General features: G+C 45.8%; 2 pseudogenes across 1 annotated transcript in view; both read left to right on the top strand.

Annotated features, from left to right (window-relative positions):
* The window catches only part of LOC144756031 (uncharacterized), a 59,906-nt pseudogene extending 40,857 nt beyond the window's left edge, over positions 1–19,049 (top strand). The window contains exon 2 of the transcript XR_013595010.1: positions 16,945–19,049. The product of XR_013595010.1 is annotated as an uncharacterized LOC144756031, transcript variant X3 (transcript). The remainder of the gene's footprint in view (positions 1–16,944) is intronic.
* LOC144756032 (uncharacterized) lies at positions 16,101–16,935 on the top strand (annotated as a pseudogene).
* Positions 19,050–23,617: the final 4,568 nt, after the last annotated feature.

Below are 23,617 nucleotides of genomic sequence, written 5' to 3'. Positions count from 1 at the left end.
GAGGAATGGGCAAGCGGTAACTCGTAATGTGTCCTGTTTTAAGAAAGCAAGAGAACCAGCTGGAGGACATAACTTGAGCAAAGAAGCTCCTGAGTTTTCTGTAAGGACAGATCTAAATTAAAGGAGGGATGTAGAGAGCCACTCGGGCTCTCCTATACTTTGTATCCACATTCACTCACGCATTCACGCAAACCCAGGGGCGGGCTCGCGCCGGGGTATAAATAAAGAACGCGGAAGACCGCTCGGGGTCTTTCCGGCTATCCCCTAACTGGTGTCCGTGTACATCATTGTGAACATCCACACCACGTGTCAGGCCCAGTCCTGACACTCCACATTCATCACTACACACCATTCCAAAATGTTCAGTTTTTCATTTTGTGAGTAGAAATATAACAAGCATTTACAATGCAACGGTTTCGCCTTTGCAAAAGTTAGAGCTATTGGCATTGTAAATGACAAAATTGTCATTTATGTGTTGGTTTTGAAAACGGATAAATAAATGGCATTGTCATTTACAATGCCAATAGCTTAATCTCTCGCAAATGCCACACACAGACCGACACCTACACACACACAGACCGACACCTACACACACACAGAGCCCCCCACACACACAGAGCCCGCCCCCACACACACAGAGCCACACTTATGTCAAATAAAAATGTGATACCAGATCTTACGTAATCTTGTAAAGAAGCAGATAATATTTACAAGCGCTTTCTGTGAAATGAAAAGCCCAGGACGCGGAGCAAGTCGGCAGCATTTTTACAATGACATCATTTTGTTCTATTTCAGGGAAACGTGTCAAAACTTCAGGTCTAGAGCATGGATGCCTTCTGCCGTGAATAGAGCCCTCAATCAGTCTCGACAACAGATGTGCATTCGGTAGCTTCGATTTAAATGTGTACGTGCGGCCTAAACAATTCCCACTATGCAACGTGCTATTGGCTTCCCAGCCCTGACTGAGGATGTCATATACGACATGGGGGCCACTTGGCAGCCGCGGAGACCGCCAGGCAACCAGGAAGACCCCCTCCCCAAGGCGGGGCCCTTCTGGTCTCGTAATGTACGCTAAACACATTGCAAGGTCTCCAGCGTTACTGTTCGCTGCACGGCACCATTGCAGCGATGTCACTTCACCCAGGGTATGTAGAATATTAGGCGTCACAAATGTCACTCAAAAAGCGTGTGTCGGCGAGCGTGGTACCCTGTCTCGCTCCTTTCCATAAAGGATGGCGCACCCCCCTCTCCAATCACCACCACCACCATTACTTTTTGAAGCCCATCATCAAAGGGGTGGCACGCCGGTTCTCTTTCCACCCACACACGTCCGCTCCAATGCCACATAGATGGGTCTGAGTGCCTCGCCTGTGAGAACACTTATATCACGCCTGTGTGTGAGCTCTTAGTCTGTACACTTCTCTAGCTGCTGTAAGTACGCAGGCAAGGTCTGCATCTCTCTCGTCTCTCCCACGCCAGGGAACCACCAGTTCCACTTTGTGGCTGCCTTAAAGTTAAAGTTGCTACGGGATGTGGAATTCATGCCCCGTCCTGCCTGCATCTCTATCACCAGAATGTTGCCGGCTTTGCTGACATCTTTTCTGGTTCGGAGATGAATTGTGACATTATTCACTAGGCTGCCCCTTTAAATCCTATTTTCCCATAGCGCTTTCAGACCTAATCGTAGCGATCCACGTTACTACCACCCAAGTCAAGGGAAAACGTTTTACCGACACCAGAGGTAAAACTGAGCTGACAGAGCGTTTCTGCAGGTGATGAATTACGTTTCTGCCTCGGCTATATCACCAGCTGCAGGACATGTAAGTATTAAGAAAGATGACACCTTCACGCGAGTACATGTCCAGAGGGAGAAAAACGGGAGGGGAGCAGTCTGCCGGCCGCCTTTATCTCAATCTGATAACATGGTTTTCTGAACAAGCGCCTCGAAAGACCCCACGGGCGTACACGCTAGCCTGTTACCCAACTTGTGTGCAGGATACCATGTATTGCATTATTATACCTCTACTTGTACTTTGTACGCTTTTGTAACCCACACATTTGTCACTTTTTCCTCCTGTATTGCACCGTTTGCTACCTCTTGTATTTTGTTTGCTCACGATTGTCACTCTTGCCTCATGTAATGTAACGTTTGCTTTTGTAATTTGTTCACTTGTTATGTTCTCATGTATCAGTTTTGTTCCTATTGTGAAGCGCTCCGACACCTTCGGGTAAAGTCCGCACTATATAAAAACGCATAAATAAATTCCAGTCCGGGACTTGCATTTAACAGATAAGTATATTCTCCGATGGATCCAATTATATCGATGCCTTATCAAGCACCTGAGAACAATGACTACATGACATGGAAGCCTGTCTGAGCATCTTATAGAGCTTTGCATTCTGGTACTTGTAGTTTTGCTGCCCTCCCTCTCCCCTTCGTAAACGTAGGAACTGTAACAGTGCCCTTGCAAAGCCCATCCCCCTTCTCACCTGCCCAGCTCCCGGCCCACCAGGGTGTGGTATATAAATAAATAATACCGGATCTAGGTTTGACTGGACATAGCAATAACAGATAGCTCAATAAATAAGAGTCAAGATTCGAGGTAGTAGGAGTTTGCAGGTTTAATACAGCATAAAAGGACAGGAACAGGACAACCTGCACGGGAACAGGATGGCAGGGCCCTGCAGGGGGGACAGGGAATGAGCGCGCTCGGGAAAAGGAATCGGCGTAACATTTAATAACAGTACACAAGCATATATACTAAAACAGTTGCATTACAGTGAATACAGTAGGCGGAGCAGTGGGTGTGGTCAATAGCAGTCGCGAAAGATAAGGGTGAAAATGGGTGTAACAGGAGGCGTATACATAGACATGTGATGTAAACGTAACAGAATATGTCATAAATGGGGCGGAAACATGGAGGGGGCTACCTAAGGAGCCGGGACCTCTGACCTAGAGGTGCGCGCAAACTGACAATGACGTGTTACTAGGAGAAGCTGGGGGCTATGAACTCTGTGCTAGGAGTAGAGACTGAAGTCTGGAGAGTCAGGGCGACATGTACCTAAACCCTATCTAGTATCTAATGTTTAGAGGACATGTTGATATAAACTAAGAGTCAGGAGGGGAGAGGCTAACAGACTCTAAGACTGGAGCATGCATTATTCTACATGTAGTGCGTGATGAAGAATATTAAATGACCATTAATACAGTATTTCTCCTACATGGAGACGTAAAGGCTAGACAATGACGGAAACTATTGATGCGATTCAGTTGCTTAGGAATGCAGAGAAGGAGGGCTGGACTGATAACTAGAATCATAACATACTCTTGGCAGACTCGTAGGCAGAGCCAGGCCGAGCCGGGCACTGTGAGGCAGGAAGTAAGTGAAGGGTCGAGGATACAGGTGGGGGCTGTATCGCTCCTCAGCGAGGGTTCAGGAGACAGGAGCTGAATCTGGTGTCCGGGCCCTTTTGAGGCCTAGAAACGGGGACTTTACAATGAAATAACGTGCACACTGAGAAACGTGGCAACGTAGCTTTACATAGGCCTGATATTCGTAGTATTCACGAGAACTGGGAACTGGCATACTAGAGATGGACACAACTGTAATTGCGTCTTTAATCAAACATGGGGAATACATATGCATATTAATCATGCACACATAACATAAGATGGAGGACACGTAGGGACACAGAACATGGCAACATTTACTTTTCCACATTCCCTCCTTGTCACTACGTTTCCATCAGGAAACATCAATATTCATGATACCATCTATTATTTCATACAGTATCATTTGCTCGTCTCGAATTTTCTTGGAACTGGATTTAGAACGGGACTTGGGGCTAGGAATACAAGAGGTAGCACAAATGCCGCAAATCGCAGGGCCACATTGTAAACAGACGCAGCAACTGAATATGATCGCTACTGCAATACCCAGAAATGACAATACTTTCCATCCCCAAGCGGAAATTATATTCCAGAACCAACCGGACCATGTCCAGGTGCCTGGATCTTGGTGTAACATATGGGCAATATTATGGAGTCTGGTAATAGCTGAATAAACAGACGGTGCGTTATTAGGAATGAAAATGCAGCAACTAGATCCGATGACTCTACATGCCCCGCCCCTATCGGCCAGTATGAAGTCAAGGACGAGACGATTCTGGAGCACGACAATTCTCATAAAGGATTGTTCTTCGGTTAAGTTACCTAGAGCAGAAGTAGTCTCAATCACTACTGCTTCAAGGGTTCTCGTTAATCTACGTATCAGTTTACTATTCACGACAGTACCTAAATAGGGGAAGACACCTTTATTGATATCTATGTATTGTTCTAGAGCAGTTTCAGTATAATCGACAATCGGGAGGTCTCTCTTGTGTCTCGTATGTACTAGGTGGGAATTCCTATGATAGTCAGGTGGGGCTAGAAAAACTGGTGGCAGTAGGAAGGCAATGTAACAGGTTCCCTCCCAATCGAGGGGCAGACGAACATATGCGGTCCGACCACAAACAAAATAAGAATGACGTGAAGCTTTGAAAATAGATTTCCTACTGTCACTATACTTGACAATAGTAGTACAATCACTATGGCCTACATGTACGGAACCATTATTTCGGACACATAATTCGCCTTTGACTGGTAATACTGACATAGAGGGTAAGTCTGGAGTAGAATCAGACTGAACATTCAGGACCATGAAATTCGAAGAATAATTACCCAAATTATAAACTTCATTTTCTAGATCTAACCCTGTTCTGTGGGGAAGACCTTGCTTGTCTGGGAAACATGTACTGTTTAGAAAAGACATATCTGTTGAGGATGACGTTAACGTGGACCATGCTCCACACGAACCATTATGTGAAAATGGATAAGGAAAGAGTGGCAGAACTCCCTTCGGTGTCTGGAAAGGGGGGAGTCGACCACACACCCAACAATTAGTGGCATTGCTGGTCTGGTGTGAATAATGTAACATGCGGATAAAGGAATTATTACGCATAGCAAGACGATAAGATAGTTCATGAGGAGGTAGATCACTAAACGTGTGCTCTACTGTAGCATTAGCAGACTTATTTACATGAGAAACTGGAAAATACAAATAAAATGCATAACATGTGCAGGTAATCATAAGGCTGAGATATAGCAGAAAACATAAAATAATAGTGCAACTTTTAGAGTTCTCACTAACTCTCTCTCTGTGGGGGTCTATTATATACATGTCAGAAACCGGTCTAACCGTTTCACCTAGGGGAGGACTTAGACAATCAAACTGGCTGACTTATTTTACTAGACCTTAATTTTTTCTTATACTCCTGCTGCGGAGTTTTCTCTAACAGGGAGGAATCTGTATCATTGTCTTTTGCGGGACAGTCCTTAAGAATAGTACTTTGGCAATCCTTAAAATCCTCGGAAATGTTCTTTGAAACAGTCTTTAGTCCGTAAAATCTTTTCACATGAGACAGGTGGACCCAGCCCTTCCTGCCTTCCAGCTTGACGGCAGTACGGGTGGCCAGGAGGACCTGTTTTGGTTCTTTCCAGCGGGGCTCCAGCGGACTTGAACGATCAAAATTCCGGACAAGAACCATGCATCCGGGAACGATTTCATGCGGTGCCACCTCGGTATTGTCTGGAAATGCGGCGGCAACCTGTGAACGACAAGAGTGTAGGGCAGACATCAAGGAAGCTAGGTAATCTGTCAGCATATTACTTGAAACATCTGTAATACTTCGGGGTCTAGGTGTACCCCACATGTTAGGGGGGCAGCCGAATACGACCTCGTACGGGGACAGACCTGATCTGGAATGTGCGACCATGCGCATATAAAACAAAGCGACTGGCAGAGCTACTAGCCAGTCCACACCTTTCTCTTTACATATTTTAGCAATGCGGATTTTCAGGGTCTGATTATGTCTCTCTACGAGACCGGCTGCTTCAGGATGGCGTACACAATGGAACTTCCACTGGTACCCTAACAAAAGGGAAATGTGTTTCATGAGCTCAGATGAGAATGGCTGGCCGTTATCAGAATATACGACCCTAGGGAGTCCATAACGGGGGAAGAATTCACGAACCAACTGCTTGGCAGTGGTCGTGGCTGTGTAATCTGGGACTGGATATGCTTCTGTCCACCTGGACAAAGCGCATACAACTACAAGGACATACTTGAAACCTCGACATCGCTCCATCTGAATATAATCCATTTGGAGGACTTCAAAAGGGTGGTCAGGAGGCTGGAATCCACCTTGTTCCACCGGGACACTTTTACCTGGATTGAACTGGCAACATATCATACAGGTACGGACTTTCTGCTTGGCTGCAGCTCGTAAATGCTTGTTGAACCAAATGTTCTGGATACTGTCTAACATAGCTTTTTCTCCTAAATGTGCTGGACTATGTGCGGTATTGATAATGACTTGAACCATAGAGTCGGGGAGAAACCATGTGGCTTTTCCCTTCGTTACCCATCCCTGATCTGTCTGGACCCCTCCTTGTTCGGACCATTTCTTGATTTCTTCGGGAGTAGCATGTAACTGGATATCTATGACATCTTGAGTAGGGTCCTTAACTGTCATACATGTAGTCGGATCTGGAGTATGTGTCTGTATCGGATTAACTGACATGTCTGGAGTCTGTGCTGTAAGCTTGGCTGTGCGATCTGCTAGATCGTTACCTTGAGAAATAATATCAGTAACTTTCGTATGTGCTTTGCATTTCATGATAGCAATAGATGTCGGTAAGTGTATGGCATCTAACAGAGCTTGAATAAGGAGACCATGCTGAATCTTGGTTCCATGAGAAGTCATGAAACCTCTCTCCTGCCAGAGCACTCCAAAGTCGTGTACGACTCCGAATGCGTAGCGTGAATCTGTGTAATCACTTTGTCTGATAGCTAGTGCTGTGGCTGCAACTGACTTGAGGCACGCAGGCAGAGCCTGGGCTACAGGATCTAGTGTGCTCGAAAAATAAGCACAGGGCTTGTATTGTCCTGCTTGATCTTGTGTGAGAACAGATAATGCTGTACCTTCACGTTCAGTGACGAAAAGTGTAAAAGGCTTACTGTAGTTCGGTGTAGCTAGAACTGGAGCTTGGCATAAAGCTTTCTTTAACTCATTGAAACTAAGTGTATGTTCAGATGTCCAAGGGAGGACAGTCGATACGGCTGCCTCCTGTGTCGTTAACTGTATCAGTGGCTTGGCTAGGAATGCATACTGAGGAATCCATTGTCTGCAGTAAGAAGTGAGGCCGATAAAAGCACGTACCTCCTTCTGGGTCTTGGGCTGAGGAAGACTCGCTATTAACTGGATACGGTCAGGTGTCAACTGCCTACCCCTCTTGGACAGTAAGTGGCCTAAGTAGATCACTTGCTGGACACAGAATTGAAGCTTCGAAGGGGACACCTTGTGCCCCATCTCGGCAAGGAAATACAAGACTGTAAGTGATGCTCGCTCGCAAGCACGTTCAGAACGGGCTGTGATCAGTAGATCATCAACATACTGGAGCAGGGCAGTGTCTGTTGGCATGTGAATATTGTCTAGTTGTCTCTTAAGTGCTTGACTGTAAATGCTAGGACTTTCTGTGAAACCTTGAGGAGCTCGTGTAAACATATAGCTCCTTCCATTTAAACAAAATCCAAAAAGAAACTGGCTGTCTGGATGAATGGGGACACTGAAAAACGCGTTCTTGAGGTCTATGACTGTAAAAAATGAGGCTTCGGAATCAATGGCTGTCAATAGGGAAGAGATATCTGGGACAACTGGGTACTGGGGAATAATACATTTATTAAGTTCTCGAAGATCAATCACTAATCGATATACTGGGGGTGCATTTGGATCAGTACGTTTCATGACTGGAATGATCGGAGAATTACATACATTGGAGTCAGTTTCTACAACTACTCCTTGAGCGATGAGCTCGTCAATAATTTTGGATAAGGCCGTTACAGCCTCAGGTGGCAATCTGTACTGTCTGATTCGTGGTAACACTACACCTGGTTTGAGAGTCACACGATGGGGTGTGATTTGCATATAACCTACATCAGTTGGACCTTGCGCCCATAGATGCTGCGGAACATTGGACAATCTCGGATCAAAATCTAGTAATACATAGTGACCCTTGAAGTCACGTAGGAACAAGCGTATTCCTTCTGGGGAGCAGCAAATAACTGCACCTAATTCTTTCAGTGTTTTAATACCTAACAGATTTTCTGGACATGACTTCGTAAGTAACAGATCAGTAGTGCGGGACAATGGACCTACTTCTAGAGTAACTGGTTTAGATATCTCGTTTACAATAGGCTTTCCTGAAAATCCAAGGGAAACATTTCTAGAGCCTGAGAGCGGAGCCCCTGGAACTTCGGCGTGACTAATGGTGGTCCTACTTGCCCCTGTATCAATCAGAAACTTTCTGTCTTTCCCTAATACTTGACTATGAACATAGGGACCCTCTTGATCTACAGGAATCTCGATAAGAGGCAAGCCTACCTCCCTCTCTAGGCTGTTTCATGAATATGGCTGATACTCTGGATACTCGGACTGAGCATACTGGTACATCTGCTGTGTAACATGCTGTGTTGCAGCAATAGGCTGTGGTGCTGAAACTATCTGTTGTGCATTCGGTGGCTGAGAAGTCTGTGAAACTTGTTCTTGTCTAGGCGGACGTGGTCTTTCTTTAGTCTTACCAGTAGCTATATTGTGTTTCAGAACTGCACACTCGTTTATATAATGACCTGGCTGTTTACAATAATTGCAGGTCCCTTTAACGGGAACTGCAGGATGACTGGCTTGATTCGTACCCCTCTTCTGACTGTCTTGTGGAACAGATTGTTCAACTAGTACTTTCATTTTCGTGTCTTTCATACGTTTTTTTTCGTGATCTTGCTCTTCTCTGATTCTATTCTGGTGATACTGAAGCATCTGTAACATTTGGGACGGGGTACTAGCTTGCCAGGTACTTTCGACTTTCAAAACTCGGTTCTTAACTTGTGGACTTGAATTCTCGACTAGTTTAGTAACAAAAAGATGAGGGTATGACTCGCTACTTGTCTTGAGGCCACTGTTAATACTAAAGCATTTCTCAAATCTAGAATAGAAATCACTAGTGTCTTCGTCTTGTTTCTGTTTACAGGCTGAGATTGCATCCCAGTCTTCCTTTTTAGTGGCTAATAATCTGGGCAAAACTTGTATTAACAATTCTGGTAATTCTTTACATTTCTCTCCAAGACCGGTACCTGGTACTCGTATCTTATCTTCAGCTTCTAGAACTGCCCAATCGATCTTTTTCTCTCCCACCTCCCATTCTTTTTCCTTGAGTTTTTCATATACCCCTGCGGGCAACAGGACCTTTAGCATTTTAATAATATCTGGATACGTGTATTCTCCCATACGGAGCATGTCTTTTAATTCTCGGTGGAACCCTGCTGGATCTTTGTCATGACAGGGAATTAATTTCTTCATCTCTAAGAGTTCCATCTTTGTAATCGGAGTGTAAACAAACACTTGTTGCATTTCACCATCCGCTGTCCTAACTGGGTGTACTTCTCGTAACGGATTCTGTCTGTCTATGTAAAAGGGTTTACTTTCTGGAGGTGAGACATGAACAAAATGTGGGTTCAGGAACGTTCTATATTTGTGGCGCTGTTCTAGAATGACACTAATTAAATCGGTACCTAAACCTTTCCATCTATACTGGAGTAACTCGTTCAGGACATCATGTAACGGACCTGGATCAGAGTGTTGACCCTCATACAGAGTAATGAGGTGCTGGATCATATACATACCCACCAGTCGTTGCTCGGCTGGGGGCAGTTTCAGAAACATTTGTGCCACTATTTCGTCTGGAAAAGTGGTAGAATCAGTAATCCATCGGACTGCTGATCGGACTAGTTCTTGTTCATGCATAGTACTTAACTCACTATAACCGATTCGTGATTTCAGAATGTGATCGGTAGCTTGAAATACTTGTTCCAGAGAACCTTGTTCTGGTGCTGGATGATGAAAGATTTTCTTGTGTTCTAGGCGTAAATGGCGGTCTGGAAATCTCGATTTTCCTACATACGCTATTCTGGCGGGATTCTCGTCCTCTACCTCTTCTGTAGAAGAGTCATTCTCTTTCTCGCTTACTTGTGCTGCTTTACGTTGTTCGTGTAACTTTATTATTTCTTTACGAATTCTCTTGTACATACTCTCTATACTACTGATGATTCTGTGCTTACCCTCGGCTATATTATCACTCCACCTTGTCAGGATTCTCATTTCGGCCGGATCTTTAGTCGGGTAATCTTGTTCTCTTATTAAACAATTAATCAGAAACTTTAATAACATGAGCTGGATCTCAGCTTTCCTTTGAGACATGGCTTCACCAATACTTTCTGGATCATCCCCTGTACGGATGAAACGATATATTCTGTCTAGATCTTCTTTCATATTCGGTAGGGTGTCCAAATACCCGGTCACCCGTCTTACACGGATGGAATATATAACTGTACTATCATCACCTGCAACTGGATCATAGCGGCATTCAGTAAGGGCTCGTCGGATATCTGCAACGGACTTATATTTGGGCGTACGCTGTAACGCACATTCATGTAACTCGACTAACGTTACTCGTTGGTGTGGCGGCGGGGTACCAGGAGGACCTCCTCCTGCGGCCCCTAAACTAGAATCATCGACTGATACTCTTCGTGCTGGCGCGGCGGGAAATTGTAATGTGGGCTGGACCGGGGGTACCGTAGCAGGTACTCCGGTGACTGGAGGAGCAGGATTTACATTATTTACAGGAGCTGGCGGATTTGCATATTTTGGGACTGTGTCGTCCAAATAGGACGAAATAAAAATATCAGCTGCGGTCGGTTTGTGACGTAGCTTGATCGGAACTAAGGGTGGCGGAAAATTACTGGATGCCTCCGGGGTTGCTTTTGGCAAGCCCTCGGCAAGAAGAGGATACATACCCTTAATGAGGGCATGCCTCTGTCTGTCTGACTGTTCGATTTTAACTCGTTCACCTATCTCGATTAGTTCCCTTTCTTGGGCTCGTTCTAAGGATTCTCTACTTAGTTCTGACTTTCTGATTTCTTTTTCGGTTCTTTTATGAGATTCTTTGCGCCATAACTCGATGGCATCTTTCTGTGACTGTCTGGCTTTCTTTTTCCATAATGCTTCTTCTACTCGCATGATGCACTCGGCATCCCATGTACCTGATACGGGCCATCTATACTTTTCTTCTAACTGTTTGGTATACTCTACCCATAAATCTAGATATAATATGGCACTTATGCCATGCTTCTGATACATAAAATGACCTGGACTGTCCCTAGGCGGGACAGGAACTGCTGCTTCTAACAGACCTTTTCTAGTTTTCAACTGACGTAGTTTGGAAAATAGCGGCATGACTGAACTGTAATCTAGACACAATACAATACACAATGAACACGATAACTACACCACTTTCATACCACGACATTAAAAATACATGAAGAACATTTAAAATAACAGTTCGAACAGAATACTACCTGGAATACTGAAAACAGAAATACATGAATTTTCTCGAGAACAGAACTGACTAGAACAGAAACTAGATGCACTGCTAAAACAGTACGAAACTTACCGGTCTCATAAAGAGACACGTCAGGACCCGCATCCACCGAAGTGGACACTTCGTTTTGGGTCTGTGTACCACCAAAACCCACGGACCAGAGTCAATTAGATTGACCCTGTCTAGATACTACCCCAGCAACGGTACTCACCGGGCAGCAAGAACGGAAGGCCTCGGACTGGACTGGACTGCTTCGACGCCGGACGGACGAACTTCGGACTTCAGTTACGGGTGGGCCTCCGGATACCTCGGACCTTGGACTCTCGGCTTGGGCTCTGGTCGGGACTCGCCGCGTTCCTCCACCGCCTCGTCTGGATGCTGGACCGCCACCTCCGTCTCCTCCGTGGGCCTGAGGGATACTTGAAGCAGAAATATCTGCACGTGCACGGTATGGTTCCGTCACGGCTGCAGAGGGTCAGGGGGCCGGCGTGGCTTCACCGGCGCGTGGGGAAAGGGCAAGTACCTATTCGGGCGCCATTATGTGGTATATAAATAAATAATACCGGATCTAGGTTTGACTGGACATAGCAATAACAGATAGCTCAATAAATAAGAGTCAAGATTCGAGGTAGTAGGAGTTTGCAGGTTTAATACAGCATAAAAGGACAGGAACAGGACAACCTGCACGGGAACAGGATGGCAGGGCCCTGCAGGGGGGACAGGGAATGAGCGCGCTCGGGAAAAGGAATCGGCGTAACATTTAATAACAGTACACAAGCATATATACTAAAACAGTTGCATTACAGTGAATACAGTAGGCGGAGCAGTGGGTGTGGTCAATAGCAGTCGCGAAAGATAAGGGTGAAAATGGGTGTAACAGGAGGCGTATACATAGACATGTGATGTAAACGTAACAGAATATGTCATAAATGGGGCGGAAACATGGAGGGGGCTACCTAAGGAGCCAGGACCTCTGACCTAGAGGTGCGCGCAAACTGACAATGACGTGTTACTAGGAGAAGCTGGGGGCTATGAACTCTGTGCTAGGAGTAGAGACTGAAGTCTGGAGAGTCAGGGCGACATGTACCTAAACCCTATCTAGTATCTAATGTTTAGAGGACATGTTGATATAAACTAAGAGTCAGGAGGGGAGAGGCTAACAGACTCTAAGACTGGAGCATGCATTATTCTACATGTAGTGCGTGATGAAGAATATTAAATGACCATTAATACAGTATTTCTCCTACATGGAGACGTAAAGGCTAGACAATGACGGAAACTATTGATGCGATTCAGTTGCTTAGGAATGCAGAGAAGGAGGGCTGGACTGATAACTAGAATCATAACATACTCTTGGCAGACTCGTAGGCAGAGCCAGGCCGAGCCGGGCACTGTGAGGCAGGAAGTAAGTGAAGGGTCGAGGATACAGGTGGGGGCTGTATCGCTCCTCAGCGAGGGTTCAGGAGACAGGAGCTGAATCTGGTGTCCGGGCCCTTTTGAGGCCTAGAAACGGGGACTTTACAATGAAATAACGTGCACACTGAGAAACGTGGCAACGTAGCTTTACATAGGCCTGATATTCGTAGTATTCACGAGAACTGGGAACTGGCATACTAGAGATGGACACAACTGTAATTGCGTCTTTAATCAAACATGGGGAATACATATGCATATTAATCATGCACACATAACATAAGATGGAGGACACGTAGGGACACAGAACATGGCAAAATTTACTTTTCCACAAGGGTGTAGTTGTTGGAGAAGGGTCCGTCCGTATCCTGGTCTGAGTACTGGACACCATGGTGCTCCTGTTCATCATGGCAGCCAACAGCGGTGGAGACTTCTCCGGTTGGTAAGTAAATAAACAAAAACACAAAAGTTCAAAAACTCTTCCAGAAAGAGAAAAAGAAAGTGAGGTCCGGATCAGGTCTCTTTAACCCAGACCCAACAAGGCACTTCATGGAAAAACTGCCAGCAGCGCCCCCCTGGCTGCCCAGCAGGACACGCTCTGTCCAGGGCAAAAGTGAACTGGCCAGTGTGCAAAGCTCTGCTCTGGCTGCGGTCCGCCATGCACGGGGCTTGCTTCTGCAGTCCGGGGAAGACCGCGCAACTCGTGCTGCAGAAAAATGCACGGCATTCATACATCAAAAAACCCATTCGTCCATATGTTTTTTTGCTTCCCTGTGTCAATCACATACCCATCCGTTCATCGACCCATCTGACCTGTATTTGGTATCTGATATCTGCCTGCTCTATCTGACACCTGCCTGCCTCTATTTAACCATCCATCAATGTACGTATGCCTGCTCCCCACTCCCCCACCCGCTCGACCTGCACCTCCTCAGTTTCTCACTTTCTTTCGATCTGTTTCTCCTTACCCGGCCCACCCACTCTAACTTTCTTTATCACCGCCTCTCCCTTTTCGATTTCCGGCTTTCGTTCTCGTCTTCGTAACATAGCGCCTTCTGCGATTAGAACGGCATCGTAACGCTCGCTTGTGCTCATTTTTGTTTGAAATTCAAACGGCGACTTTTGATATTTGTAGCGCAAGCGGCTTTTCTTTCTAGACTGTCATGTCGTTTTCTTCTTTAGTATTTTTTTAAATGCTACTTTATGGTAGATTTTTTTTTGTCTTCCTGTTCCTCTACGCAGTAGCGTGGGAGAATGGAAAGGAGTTAGTTTGGCTCTGGTCACAGTGACGAAGAAAAGAGCCGTACATCCGACCCGCTTCATGCAACACTAATTCCAACGGACAAAAAACGTACATTTTTTTCTCGTATTTTTGGACGTGTGTGCTCCTCGGCAAGCCTCCGTTGCCCGCCCCTCCCTCTTTCCAAAGTCAGTGCAGGCCCAGTACCCCAAGCTGAGAGAAGGCAGGCTGCTGCCAGCAGGGCCCTGACCTTCTGCATGTAGGTAACAAATTGGATGGCATGTAAGCTGCAGGCGCCTGGGGGCAGCCGGAGGGAGGCGGCAAGTGGGTTCGAGTTACTCACCAGCATCTGTTACTTTGGGGATCAGACACTGGCTCCATCCATCGCCTCCAGGAAACTGCTGGCTGAGGCGATGATGGGGGAAGAAGGGAGGAAATAACTTCTGTGGAGAGGGCGGGGGCCGTGTCACCGTCTGAAAAGGAGAACCGTCGGAAGCCAAGCCTGGTGTGCGAGACTCTTGTCCAGCAAATTTAGAAGTGCATTGCAGCAGGGACGAGCAACCCCACTGAGTGACCGGCCGAATCAGGCTGGAACCAGGTCCGCGACCAACACGACTGAAGGTGGCCCAGCGGAGGAGACAGCCCAGGAAGGCGAGCTGGTGTGAGGCAAGGCGGAGCAGGAACTCCTGAGCGACGGCGATCAAGTGGCGAGCCCAGCTGATCCGTCCGACAGCCTGTGGAGTACCTGGAGAACCGGTCAGCACCGGAACCACGACCAGTATACTGAGAGCGACGCGGGTGCACTGGGATGATGGTGCGAGTCCCCACTGCTGTTTGGGGTGGGTTTGCGGGCGTGTAGAAGGAGAGCTTCCTGCCCCGCGGTGTTAAAGGGGGGAGAAGCCCTTCTCTCTCGTGTGTGCCGGGGACCGTCTTTTGATGGCACCCTGGGTTTCAAGAAAATAACCGTGTCTAGCATGAGTCCTGTGCTGAGACGAACGGTTTACTATAAAAGGCTCAGCATAGCTATAACTTACTTACCCAGAATCAAAAGCAGTCGTTCAATAGATGAAGGATCAGCTGCCACGCGTTCTATCATGCACACGGCAGCAAACTGCAGTGAGAACCCGTATTTTTAACTAGCGGTTCTCGCGAGTCATGATCTAAACAAGTCAGGTCCCGGGCCGGCAGCCAATGACAGCGCGGCCCGGGAATGACGTCACGGGGGTGTCCCGGGCCGGCAGCCAATCGCAGCGCGGCCCGGGACAAAGGGGCGGGGCTTAAAAAACACCGCGAAACGCCCCCGAATCGCGTTTTCAAGAGAAAGCGCGATTGACAGCCTCTGTCTCCCAATGGCTAGCCTCCATTTATGGAGCTAGCCAATGATAGACAGAGGCGGGTCATCACCCGACATAGAACTCAAGAGGTTTTGCTAGCGCATGCGTAGGGCAAAACCTAAAAAGGCAGATGACTTTGTGTAAACTGAACATAAAAATAGTATTATCATACACGCTTGTATTAAGTTCCGGAGATATTTGACAGACATTTCGGTGGAGGCGGTTCTTAACCAATCGGAAAGACTCCTGCCATTTCTGTCGCTGTTTCAGTTTCATTTGACGCGGTATCAGTTCCTGTGACGTCACACGTTGCTCCAGGAAGCAGTGAACAGTTCCAGCAGGTCGCCTTCCAGCAATGCACTGACAGAGTTTGCAGCAATGATGTGTTGAAATACTTCGTTCAGTCCTTTAACCAATCAAACGGAGCTTATGAAACCTGAATTACCACTTCTCAGGAGAGCTCCTCGCTATAAATAGGGAGACAATGAAGCGGGTGTTATCAGAGCGCTCTCTCTACCGTCCAGATCACAAGAGGAAGAGACAGCATTTAATTTACTATTTGGACTGCACGACCTCGACTCTGGTGCATCAAGACACGTTTACCACCAGAAGGAGAAAGAGAGATACGGCGGCGATCTCCGCAAAGAGACTGTCTGCGCCCAGTTCTCCAGAGACTCGCAGATACTAACAGAAGACTCTTGGAGCTCTGGTGTCTGGCTGGCATCATGGGCATCTTTCTAAGCACACTCCACGAGGCGCTGAAGAGCTTCTATGGCCTTGAAGCCCGGATCCTGATGTTGGGGCTGGACGCCGCTGGCAAAACCACCATAGTCTACAAGCTGAAGCTGAACGAGACTGTGACCACCATCCCCACCATCGGCTTCAACGTGGAAACGGTGGAGCCCATGAAGGGTGTGACCTTCACTGTCTGGGACGTGGGCGGCCAAACCAAGATCCGAGCCCTGTGGAAGCACTACTTCACCAACACAGACGGGCTGCTCTTTGTGGTGGACAGCGCCGACCCTGAGCGCTTCGAGGAGTCCCGGTCAGAGCTGGACGCTATCTTCGAGAATGATGAGATGCGGGGTGTGCCGCTGGTGGTCCTGGCCAACAAGCAGGACCTTCCTGGAGCACGGAGTCCCTCGGCGCTAGTGGAGGAGCTGGGGCTGCGGAAGCTGCTGGGCCACGAGTGGCACATGCAGGCCTGCTGTGCCACCAATGGCGAGGGGCTGGTGGAAGGGCTGGAGAAGCTGTCGGAGATGGTAAAGCTGCGCAGGAAGACTATGCCTAGATGGTGAAGCAGCGAAAGGAGACCAGGCTGTTCTAAGCGCCCAGCAGGTGAATTGGCATGGTGGTATTCTGAGCACGTATGTCAAGATGATTTACCACCAACCAATCAGCTAGCACCTGTGCACTTTTTAATATAGCAATTAATTGTGGTCTTCTGCCTGTTTCACGGGCTCCCGTGTTTAACAACTATGGCTACTGAGGCACACAGAGACAAAGTGACGTGTCCAAGATCACACATGGTGAAGTAGGGTAAGGTAGACTACAAGTCGTCTGCTTCCACAATGGACAACCTAACCACTAATGATATCGCTTACCTGGGGCCTTTGTTGGCACAGATTTACACTGTTGGCAAATACATTTACAGCAGCTGGAATGCCAGATGTTTATTTGACAGTCTGAATTTCGATTACTTTGAAAGTTCAATCGGACTTCTACCAAGACGTACTGAGACATGTGGTGAAAGACAAGAGCACGCAAGGGATGTTCCAGCGTGTTCTTTCTCTGTCTCTTGACATCTACTTCTGTTTAAGGGACACTACTCACAAAGTACGATGACAAGCTGTTTGTAGGTGTACATGTGTTCAGAGGCAGCCTGATTGGTGTAATGGCAAGTGGTATATGAACAGAACAGATGTATATAATCTACAGAAATATACTCTGTATTTACTGCATGTGTAAATCAATGAAGGTGTGCATATATGCAGATGAAGCATTCTCCTTTATAACTGCAAGTGGTTTATATGGGGAATAGATAATTGATTCCCAATCCTAATGCGTAGTATTTCTAAAACTATTTGCTACCTGTATAGTTGCTAAGCACCTCCATATCGTGCATGACTCCATCAATTTGTCGTTCCTTTTTAGGGGAACACACTGTGTGTGCTAAAATATCACACGTTGAATGGAAAAAGGGCAACTACAAGTCACATAATGCAAAATGCAGTTGAAGAAGAAGACAGCTGGTTGGAGGCCTTGTTCATGGCACTAGGCTAACTGACAGCTATCCCAAGCTGTGGGCGAATGATTGCAACTTCTGCATATAACTTCACTGGTAGAAAAGGTGTGTGTTTTTTGTGTGCATAAAATGGTGTTTGTATCTGTGCGTGCGGTCATCATTGTATGTGCGTTTGCATTCTTGTTTTTATGCAAATGTTTGTATTTGTGTGTTTTCAAGTACTTATATATTTGTGATTATATTGTAGCTTGTGCGCATGATAGGTTACTTATTCGTGTATTTGTGTCGGCATTTGCATGTGGCTAGTGTATTTATTTGTATCGGTGTGCATTTGTGTCTCTACAGGTTTTTGTGTGCGACCAATTTTTATGTTGACGTAAGAACTGACAAGTTTCTCATGTCCATGCGTTATGTGTGGCTCCAGTCCAGGTTTTTTCTCAGAATTTGGGGACTTATAGTCATGTTTAATTCACCGTAAAAACGAGACTCGAAGTTCCAGAATTCAAAGGAAAAAAATCTGAGCTGGAGCGGCACATCACGCATGGACTTGGGAAACGTTGCAGCTATGTTCATGTGCTTCCGCTTTGAAGAGAACTTTAGCTCACCCAATAGTTTAAGAGGCATAGAATGTAAGTGTACGTGCCTAGCTGCTAAGTAGTCCCTCCTTCAGCCAGTCCTGGCTTTATAGCTACTAGTACCTTGCTGGGATTTATCTGATAGAGTTAAAAGTACAACTACAAGTCCCAGAATGCAACTTGCCCTTTGCTTAGCCAAGAGTGACTTACAGGGAAGCGTAGAATATCAGATCAGTGGCATGCAGAAATTAATCAGCAGATGGAAATTACAAACAAGCACATAATAACGTAAAAACCTTCCCACACAGTTAGGCTGCACCGGATTATTTAAATTGTAATATGTTATTAAGGAACTGAAAAACAGCTTAACCGTGGCGGTGTTTTGGATTCATATAGCTGTAATCAGAAGAAGGATTTTTCTTTCAACAATGCACTGTGAGATTAATACATTATGTAAATGAAGCTGCGTATGTTCTATACGGGATCGTCGTTCAAACCAATTTATGAATCTTGTGTTTTCTTAATTTACACAGCAAAATATATTCTTAAATACTTTTTTGTACAGTTATTCCTGATTTAATGCAGATTGTTTTGTACTGATATTTTCACAATTCACTGTTATTATTATATCAAGTTCTGCAGTATTGCACGTTTGCTTTACTTTTGAACTGTAATGATTTTTTCCCAAAAATAAAGATGACATATATTTGAAGTTACTGCCCAATCTCTCTGTTCAGTTGAAGATGGTTGAATGAAAACCAAGCATGTGGTAGAATAAACACTGCACACCTGCATCGAATCAACTCCCCGTGTACAACCTAGAACCAAGGGAGGTAGAAGAAACTATACTTATTCACTGACTCACTTACACACTGACCGATCAGCTGTTTATCTTAGCTGGTTCATGCCTGGCACACTGACTGCATTAAGGCTGGTCCCTTGCAGTTTATGGTATGCTTCAAGACACGTGATCACATTCCTTATTAGCATCACTATAGGTAAACACATGGTCATAGCTTAGTCAGAAATGCCTGGGGCGGTGTGAGTTTGAGATCCCCAATAAGCTGCACAGTTTACCCAATGTAATAAAAAGGATATGTGGTGGGCTGAGCATTTTTTTGGGGTGGGCGGAGTTATAGAAATTTGTTTGGAAAGTCGGAGTTAAACTCTTGGTAGTCCTAATACATTGATAGAACCATCCACTAGCAAAACAACTTCACACACCCCTAGCTATTGACATGCTACAAAGCCCAGTGGAGCAACAAACAAACGTTAGACAATGCAATACACCAAGCACATAATATAGTGCATGTATTTACAGTGGCACAACCCAATGCCACATTCACATGGCACAAATTAGTACATATGAACCCAAGGACTTGTATTGAGCCAATTTAGCACTGTGTTGTGTGCTTGACTTGGGTCATTGAATTGTGCATTTTTAGGTCACATCGGCGTTATCAGTGCGCAGCGCTGCCCTCGCCATGCAAGGGCCTTTTGTAATCGTTTCAAGATGTGCAAGCGCTCGGAGCTATCAAACAATGCACGCGCATGTGGACAGCCCAACGCCATCTTTGTTTACTTTAATTAGCGTGCGCGAACAGCAGCGTCCCCGCAGCTGAAAGACGCCAGGAGCGTGCGCACTGAGTAGTGTGTGATGTAATCCCGTGACATTATCTCTTTTTATTGTTAACTGTGTGATTACTTAAAATCTTCACAGTATAAAACACATGAACAATGCCCCCTCCCAACCACCCTTCTCCCAGGAGCAAACCGGGATCCAGCTTTAAAATAGCACCATGGGTACATGGGCTCTAATTACTGCTTTATGTCAATTTAAAACTTCAAATTAAAAATGAGTTTAAATATTGGGTCACCAACCCTTTCACACTTTTACTCCTGTAGCGATCAATGGTATGTAAAAAACCAACAGGGTCATTCCCTCCAAGATGTCAATTGTCATTGATAAAAGTTCATAGTGTGCCCCCTTTGATGCCCAACGTTCACTTTATGATTCCAGTGTCTGTCCGAAAAACCCCTGGGTTAGGTTGTTGTGTTTCTATCTAGGACCCTAATTCGATATTCCCGATTTATGCCCTTATATGGCTATAATAAATAATATCCTTATAAAGGCATAAGAATCATATCCATATTTAGTAATAGCCCATGCAGTCCAAATACGGCAAGGCTACTCCCCTAGACTCCTAGAAAGTACAACGCGTTCTTTAAACAAACCAAACCTTCAGCAACCTGGGAATTCCCCATGCTTTTGTTTTGATTTGTCCTAGAACTCCTGCGAGCACTGAAAGAACGGCCAGTTCTTAGTGACATCTTTTATTGACGTCTTATGTCCAACCTTACGTCAAACCCGGCACCTTTCAGGTATAAATATACCAACAGTTGCCTTAGGCAAACACACGGTGGTTTGGAGCAGAGCGGCTATCTACTTGCCCGAGAGCCCAGCTGATGCGAGAGCCCACGGACGCCGCCCCTCCCTTTTGACGCACTGAGAAAGACGCTGTCTTTTTCTCCAGCCGAGAAAATCCAGCTCCGGTGTTTCCAGCCGCCCTTGCGGGTTGCTGGGATATCGAGTCCTGAGAGAGAGATACCAGACCTCCTGCTTTCTATTACCCAGGTACGGAGCTGACTAAACCCGTGAGAGAATTCTTGATTCAGATCCTTGGCAAAAACCAACTTAACTTAAACTGCAACTTACTTACTCCATCCCACGTATTAGGCTTAGGTCAGGTACACCAGGGTAGGCGTAGATTAGAAGCACCAGTTGAGTACGTTAGTCAATGTTTTTATGTATGTATATATTTTATCCATTTTAAAGTATCATATGGCTAAGAAACCATATCAATGCTTTTACAGTATTATTTTATAATACTCCTTTTACTGTACGCACTTTACTTTATACTAAGTATTGCAATTGTGGCAATTCATTTCTCTTGCATGAGAAAGAAGACTGCTCAATAAATAACACCTTTTATTGAAAACGCCCGTCTCTCTATTTCTCTGCACTCTGGTGAAACTAAGTATGCACGATTGACTGAGTAAAATAGTTGTCTATTGTTTTCACACGACTCTAGAGATACACTCTTATTCTGAGGGAGCAAAGTTGTCATGTTTTATGGTTGTCAGAAGCTAATCCCTTCTTGCCTATCCAGGGAAGTTAAACTCCTCCTTGTTTATACGAGAACGTTTCTAGTGACCTCTGAGCTAGCTGGCAAAACTAATTAAGTCTAATATAGTCAGTAGAGACCTAGTCGACCTCAGTCCTACGTCTACACTGCTGTTTATATTATTCCAATGCGTAGAGCCTATTGGGAATATAGGAACTACACTACAAGGTGACAACTAACAGAGTTGGGGCACCAGATGATTTTCCTTACATAATGACAGGGACCCTGAAATCTGCGGCCTTTTGAAGGGAATCAAGTGCAATTCTAATTTGATGGGTAAACTTGCCAACTCTGGCAAGTAAGCAAGTTGTGGTTTCTGAAAAGCACCATTCCGAGGCCTCACTGCAAGTTCTGAGGCCCATGTCCCTTAGGGCCGGGCGCAGCAAACAACGACGATCGCTGGTCAGCTTTTGGCAGCAGCATAAGAGATGTAGCCAGGATTCTCTGTGGTAATTGCATAACCGGCAGGAGATGATGTCTGTATGAGCCCATTTTGGGTTGAAATCTGAAATCTTGAGGGCCGTGAGGCACAAGTACAGAATTTTCTTTCTTGCTTGGGCTGAGAGTGAGCCTCGCAAATATGGTGGAACTTTCCTAGGAGTATATGACTTATCCAGGGCCAGTGTGAGAGAGTTGAACCGGAGTGATGATCGATCCAGTTCAAACAAGATGGTCTGGACTTGGCGCTACACAGCTTTGGCCCAGGCAGAGTAAGGAATTTCGTGAAGGGGCATGCTCTTTGCCTCGATATTCAGTTGGTCTATTGCTTGATCCAACTTGAAGTGCCATGGGGAGTCCTCCGCCCTGAAAATTAGTTAAGAAAAATATTTAAGATTGTTTTCAGGGGCTTTCAGTACTCTGATGTAATATTTTATTAGGTCCCCCTGTAGTGCCAGGTCCGGTCTGTTCAGTCCTATTTCCAGCCGTAGCCTGGTGTTCCTTGCTTGTCTGGGAGCTTGTAGTATGGTCTTGTAAGCTTTTATCTGGGCCGCATTGATGACTTTCTCAAGTGCTCCTGGGAAGGCTAAGTGACCATAAGTAATTGCTGGAAATCGTTTTCCCCTAAGTACAGTCAGCATGTGTTCTATAGATGGACTTACTAGGCGATGGCTTAGACGTCTGAGTGACAGAATTGTTTTGTTAATTCTCGGTGTTAACTCCTTTATGTGTTTGGCTGCTGTGGCCCTCTCCGTCACCCATACCCCCAAGTAATTGTAGGATGTAGCTGTCCTGATTTGGTGCTCACCCTAAGACCATGGTGCTTGTTTTTTGTGGAGGTATTTACCAAAGATTACTATCTTGGTCTTGCTATCATTGATCTGTATGCTGTTTTCCTTGTTTTACACTGCAAGACTATTTAATGCTCTTTGGAGCCGCACCCTAGTATGGGCCATGACCACTGTATTTTCCCTATACTGGAGGGTTCTCAGGGCCAACTTCCCCAATCTCGGTGGTACTAGGCTGGCGTCTTTCAAGGCTGGCCCAAGTCTGCCGCGTACAAGTCAAATAATAGGTGGGCCAAAACACATCCCTGCTTTAGCCCGGTGTTAGTTTCGATTCTTGCGGTTACTATTGTTGGACTTAGGTTAACCCGGACCCATGTCCACTTGTAGAGGGCTTTTATTGCTTTTAGTACGGTTTCCTGGATACCTCAAGATTCGAGTTTTACCCATAACCGTTTTCGATTGAATCTGTCGAAGGCCGTGGAGTAGTCTATGAAGCAGCAAAACAGGGGCGGCTTATTACTCAATACATCTTGCTTCGAGAGGTAGGAGAGCGCTAAGATGTTGTCCATGGTGGAACTATTTGCCCTGAAGCTAGTCTGAAAAGGCGGGAGGATACCGTTCTTGTCCACCCAGGCCCCTAGGTCCCTTAATAATAGGCGGGCACAAACCTTAGCTTCAATGTCGAACAGGGCTTTGAGCCTATATTTAGCAGGGTTCGAATGGTCTCCCTTCCTGTGTATTGGAAATAAGACCGAGCCTTTCCAGAATTTGGTAAAATTGCTGTGAAGAATGAATGATTGTATAGCGGGGTATGGATGGATGCAAAAAATGCTGGAGCAGCTTTGAAGGCTTGAGCGGGAATGCCATTT

Source organism: Lissotriton helveticus, chromosome 5_1 (assembly GCF_964261635.1).
Source record: "Lissotriton helveticus chromosome 5_1, aLisHel1.1, whole genome shotgun sequence".
NCBI lineage: Eukaryota > Metazoa > Chordata > Amphibia > Caudata > Salamandridae > Lissotriton > Lissotriton helveticus.
The sequence above is the reverse complement of the archived record's forward strand: the minus strand, read 5'-3'. Positions and strand labels throughout refer to the sequence as shown.